At 39.4% G+C, this 6,383-nt stretch overlaps 1 non-coding gene across 1 annotated transcript; it reads right to left on the bottom strand.

Annotated features, from left to right (window-relative positions):
* Positions 1–3,820: 3,820 nt before the first annotated feature.
* trnaf-gaa (transfer RNA phenylalanine (anticodon GAA)) lies at positions 3,821–3,893 on the bottom strand. The gene has a single exon. It is a non-coding gene; the product is annotated as a tRNA-Phe (tRNA).
* Positions 3,894–6,383: the final 2,490 nt, after the last annotated feature.

Below are 6,383 nucleotides of genomic sequence, written 5' to 3' on the forward strand. Positions count from 1 at the left end.
ATTGCGATTTTGCATTTGTGGTCTCTAACACAGTAGCTGATTGTAAGCTGCCTGGGACAAGCAGGACTGGAACAGGTAGAGAGGCCTTATTCTCTCCTGACATCAGGGAATCAGACCGGTCTTTGTGTATTTGGCAGCAGGCCTGAGACTACAGTCTGCACTTGATGACAGCACATTTGAAAGCAACAATATCTGTCCCTGGTTCTTTTTGTGAGCCTGTCTCTGACTTTCTGTCTTCTTTCTCTGACTTCAGTTCAGGAGTTACTCTCGGGCGCCAGTCATCCTGTTTCCTTGTTCAAGTTCAATGGCCATGTGACTTCTTTAGACCGGCACACTAAAGGCTACAGGCGTGCACTCTGAGGTCTGAAAAGAGGAAGTGCGCTGGGGAGTGGGGCTAGGTAAATACAGGAAGTGGGCCAATTTTGAGTATCTGTACAGTGAAACAAAGCTTTCATCCTGTTCTCTGCTTGTATGGAGCTGAGCCATCGTTAAAATAATTAGTTGCACCTGTGCTTTACCAGATATAACACGTCAAAATGTCTCCAGTGAGAAAGGCCAAGGCTGTGTCTGAAATAATTTCCTCCAGACATAAATTATAAAAAACTTCACTTACAGTTGACACACATATTAACACACAAAACTGCACTAAGTCTCTTCAAAACCTCTGCCTGAAGTGTCAAGGTGAGTTGTATCTGAATCATCAACCGCCACTGTGTCATTCAACTCACAAAGCATTTATAAGACAACTCTTCATCCTCAACTGTTAATGCAACAATAAAATAATTATGGGTTACGATACCACAAAACATGCATTTATTTTCTTGTTTTGCTGGGTTGTTAATAAACATCATGGTGTGGGATTACTGCCAGACTTTTGCAACCGCTGCCTTGTAACATGGTCACAGTCTGTTACATGATAACATTACAGTTACATGTTAGGAGTTATACTTTGACTCATAGCACAAACATTTTATACAGGTAATCAAGAGCGTCAACTTTTTCTGTATCCTTTTTCTGCTGAATTCCTGCATGTCAGCAAATTATTAACACAGAACTTGATACGCTAGTCAACATTCAATCTGCATAAAACAAAGGACATTACTTTTTTACAGCATACTACTTAGCCATTATAATTGAGTTGAGTAATGAATTAGACATTTTTTAGGAAGAAAAACATACACAAACACAAAGAAACAAAATCCTGTTCATGAAGGTTCCCTAACCTTTCATCTTTTGAGGACGAAACCCTGTAAATAGTGTTAAATATAAAAGAATAAAAGTAAGCAGTTTCTGCAAGTTCAAACACACCCTCTCCGTGTCTGCTTCACAAACACACACAAAAAATGAACACGTCACATGTCATGATCAGAGTGCACCGGGTTCAATCTTCCCTGGGAAAGGTGTGTATAAATAAACTAAGGAGTGGTATCTTAACTGGTGGACTGTCACGGGCTAAGAAACATGTCTGGGAAGAAGTTAAATACTGAAGGAGAAGTAAAGTACATGAATAGACAGAGACTGATAAAATGTCTCTGTTTACAACGTGGGGGATAGAGAGCGGGCAGTGAGAGAGTGACGAGGAGGTCCTGGAAGAGCATTTCCACTGAAACGAATGTTTAGTTTGTGATTTAAGATGTGCTACAATAGATAGACAAATTACCTTGTTTCTTTAATGAGTTTTCAATATTTATAGGACAACTTATAAAACCAAACAAACAACACTTGTGTAAGGAAATACTGAGAGAGGGGCAACTACTAGAGCAAGTTAAGGGGTAAATAGAGAAAGAGATACTGGGTGCTGAGGGGGAATGCATACTACGAAATATGTGTGAATTGAGGTATATGATGGCAAGTTATCTAATGCAGTTTGATCTTGGTTTTTGTGTAGCCTTCAGAAATGCATTAGCCGTCATTTGAGCCCTGTATACAGTTACATACACACACACACACACACACACACACACACACACACACACACACACACACACACACACTTTCACACACCGGGGGAGGACCACAACTATATTCATCAAAATCCATTTTGAAAAACCCAAGATCAGAAACTGTCCAAACAGTAAACAAATGTCTAGACTTATTCTATATTCTAAGATTCAGAAACATGTCGCTACTTATCCAAAAGGTTTCATCAATTCCAAGCATTTAACCTCTGTGGGTTATTCACACCATGACATCACACAAGAGTCACTGAGGTCACATGGCAGTCATATGAGTCTTTGAATTTGCATGACGCTGTTGCGATGAGGGTGCCTTTAAAACAACAAGAAGATGGGACGACAATGCCGAGAGGCTGCGTTGGTTCGGGTAAGTCACAACAGAGTAGAAGACGAAATGTAAAACAGGTCGTCTAATTTGAAGGCTCATCAAACACCAAGACACAGCAGGTTTCTAGTCTTTTGAGGCAGGATTGTACAGCTCTGGAAAGATCACAGGAGAAATAATTGTTCACAAGGTAAAAGGTAAATTAGCACCATTATTCTACCTGGTGTGTGCAAGTGCACCAGTCTGATTGGCCAAAGCAGGTACTCCCCTTATACTATACTTAGTATGTGCTCTCTTATACACTTTATATACTATTCCACTACATTTCCCGGATCAGGTTACATTGTGCAGCAGCAAAAGACCCGGGATCAACTGTCTTGTGGCACTATCCTTCATTTTCTTGCCAAATATCTCTGTGACAACCCCCCCCCCCCCCCCATTCTCCCAAAGCATTGGTCTGAATAAACTGTGGCTCTAAGAAAAAGCCTTTAAAACCCCAGTAATGTCCCAAGTGTCTCTCTCTATATATATATATGTCTTACGTATATAACATGAACGAATGCCACATACCACAGCATTTGTAGTCTAAGCTCATTTCCATTGTCCACCTCTACATGCAGAACAGCACAAAACATATGTCAAAGAATGAAAACACATGATGTTCCATATATGTTTAAGCTCCAGGAACAAAACTCAGGGATGAACTCTTAAACTATTTTCTTCAAAAATTTGTGCTTGTTTACTGCCCTACTACCCTCAGTAGTAGTAGTCATTTGTATATTGGGGACATATCCTGGAATAATAATACAAAATTCAATGGTCAAGTATATCCACTTGTTCAGAGTCTATTATCATGAACACAGTCAAATTTTCAGATTCAGAAGAAGCAACTACTAATTTGCCTTTTGAACTTCCTGATTGTTTTTCATCTTCGATGACGCTCTCCAGTTCAATGATTTATTGGACAACATCGCCCCCTGGTGAAGAGCCATGAGAACCGGTTTCCTTTTGGTGGTGAGCGCTGATGCAGTTGACATGTATCCTACATCCATGCTTTCTAATGGTCGTGTCAGGCCAACTGTTAAACACTGAGCACAAGAAACAGTGAACTCTAAACCCAAGTATTTGACAGAGGAGGAAAGTAACAAGGTAAATTAGAGAATTTAAAGTACAAGCATGAGGTAGTGTTGTATTAATTGACTATAGAATTACATTAACTTCTCAACAAAAATCTAATAATGAGTAATGTTTAGGGCAGGAGTAGCTAGTATTGTATGTCACTGGACTGCATCACACTGTAAAGGGATTGAATTCCTTAACGTTAGATTAAAATGTCAAACAATAACTACTGTAAAAGTACGTGCTTTTTGATTGTCAACTTTAACGTTAACTTTAGTTAGTACATTTTGCTGCTAATATGTACTTCACGATAACTAGGTAAAACGTACGGATTTAGTTATGTGATGGACTCGTGTTTCCATTGTGGTATACGTATTTGTGAATGCATGCTTACCATGTTTAGAAAAAGAAACCCACAGACTGCCGAAACCCGGGATCGAACCAGGGACCTTTAGATCTTCAGTCTAACGCTCTCCCAACTGAGCTATTTCGGCGCGTATACATATGGGTATGTATGTTATCTTCATATATAAATATATAATACCTCAAAAGATATGTAAGGTTTCTCTGTAATGACGATGAATATTGTTTTCCCCCAACAGCCAACGTCAATCTAGCTCAATCTAGCTAGCCGTAATTTACCTAGCAAGCTAGCTGCCACACATGTCTGACAACGCCACAAATGCTCTTCAACAGTGCCGTGTTCAGCTAGAGTTGTTCTAGCTGACGTTTGAACACAAGATGGCGCCCTTGGTGACCACAAAACTACCATGACATATTGTTCAGTGTGGACCTGTCATCTGAAAAGAACAATGGATTATTAATGATAAAATCCTATAAGGCACGTTTAAAACTAAAATTCTCAACTAACTTTAACTTGTTATTTCCTGTTTCCACCTTGCCATAGTTGATGTATTATCAATCTAAGCCTCTATCTCCACCAGTCCTACTTAAAGACATTTTATTGTCGGTGTGACGGTGGAATTAGGTTGAATATCTATTTGACTATATGTTAGTACATTAATAGTATATTGAAGTTATTGTTTTGTTGCTTACCATTTGTTTGTTCCCACAAACAAAATCAAAACATTTACTTAATAGAAAAAGTAAATATACTTAACACATTTTGTACCATTACATCTATATAATGCAGACTAACAGATATGGAAAGCAAATACCGTCATAGGTTTTAAATGCAGTGTATTAAAATATTTACACGGTAGAAAATGCAGTGTTCCATATATTTAACATACTTACGGTATATATGTTTATTGAATTACTTTTCTGTTATTTGGGTTTTGCAGGTGTTTGAATAATCACCATGCAATTCCTGCCACTTCTGAAGACTACGTTTCACCATACATAGAGTGCTCCTTGAACACACCAGAAGGATATTGATTGAACATCTCAGCATCAGATGACATTAAAATCTATTAAATATTGGTCAAATCAGAAGGCCTCTGCTAAAACTGGGACCAGCAGGGACAGTAAGTCATGTCAGAGCGCTGCCAGTCTATTGTACTTTATTCCCATCCATCACTGAGCTCAGAAAATGGCCAAAACATTTGTCACCATGGGTTCAATGCTTTGCCATAAATCCCCAAATAGATGGAATACGTTTATACTTACTTGTTGGCTATTCTGACTTCTGTGGTTTTTTGGACGAGACCCAAATGTGAGGACATTTTCACAGTATGATGGGCAGGAGAAATATTGTGAGTCTCTACTGGGCCAACAAAAAACAGTAAAACAGTACAACCAGTACCAGTTTACAAATAGTAAATAGTAAAGCTTGCTGCTCTTATCATTCTGCACTTAGTGTTTGTTTTTCTGTTTTTTTTCTAATGGTGCTCTGCAGTGATGCAGTGCTGTCCCTTTATTAGTCATCTGATGTCCCGATGCCAGCTTCTCCCTTCTCTTCTCCCTTTTCCCCCTAATCTCCCCTCCACACTGCCTCTCTCTGTCTCTGTCTCTCTCTCACGTTTTTGTTCCTCTGTCATCCCCCAAGGTGACTTTCCTTCCTTCACAGACACTGCAGCTGTTCTCCGCTTTGTTCTGGAAGGCCTGAGTGTGGATAAGAGATGAGAGAGATGCAGACCGGCGGGATAAAGAGAAGGAGAACCAAGGGAGGAAATGGGGGTGTGAAGGAGGAGGGGGCTGATGAGATAATCTAGCAGGATGGAGGAATCCACAGTGTTGATTCAATTGACAAATCAGTAAGGCGGCAAACACTCGCACCACATGCGACAGACAGATTTGTTCTGGTAAAATAAAAAATGAAGTGTCAACATCAAGAGATTGAGCTGCCTCGACAGATGCTTACCTGACTAACAAGTTTCATCTTCATTAGCACTGGTGATTAGCACAGTTGTCACATCACACTGAGGCATAGTGAGGGTTCAGTACAGTCAGCACTAAATACCGCAAGTATCTGGGACAGAGTTTCTAAATTTAGGGATCAGAGAAATGGGGAGCGGAAACAGGAGATGTAGAAGAGGAGGGACAGCTGGAAAAAAAGGGAGACAGATTTGGACAGTAAGGTCCAGAGGAAGAGGGATGGAGGAATTCCCAAGATACACTGAGCAGCATGAATCCAAGCAGTTCCCTGTTTAGACTGTAGAAGTACAGCTGCATTTGTGATGGAAGCCCAGTGACAAAACTATATTTAAGAGTAACATAATTGTCATATTTCATTCATCCATTTACAGATCAGATTTGTGTGAATTCTTAAATCATCAGTCATAATGATCAGAGACATCACGATATACAAAAAGTTGCCCTTTCAGTTGGCACTTTTCTGTAAATTTATTGTTATTATTAAGTCTGTAATATGTACACGTTGTGAAAATCTCCCAGGTTGTTAAATTGAAAAATAAGGCGCAATTTCTTCAAAATCCATATAATTTCTTGTTCTTCTTGCCTTTGTTCTCTTTTTCATTTCCATTCTGTTAATCATCTGAAAGGTAATGAAAGCAGAAGACACC

The sequence above is a fragment of the Enoplosus armatus genome, chromosome 3 (assembly GCF_043641665.1).
Source record: "Enoplosus armatus isolate fEnoArm2 chromosome 3, fEnoArm2.hap1, whole genome shotgun sequence".
Taxonomy (NCBI): Eukaryota; Metazoa; Chordata; class Actinopteri; order Centrarchiformes; family Enoplosidae; genus Enoplosus; species Enoplosus armatus.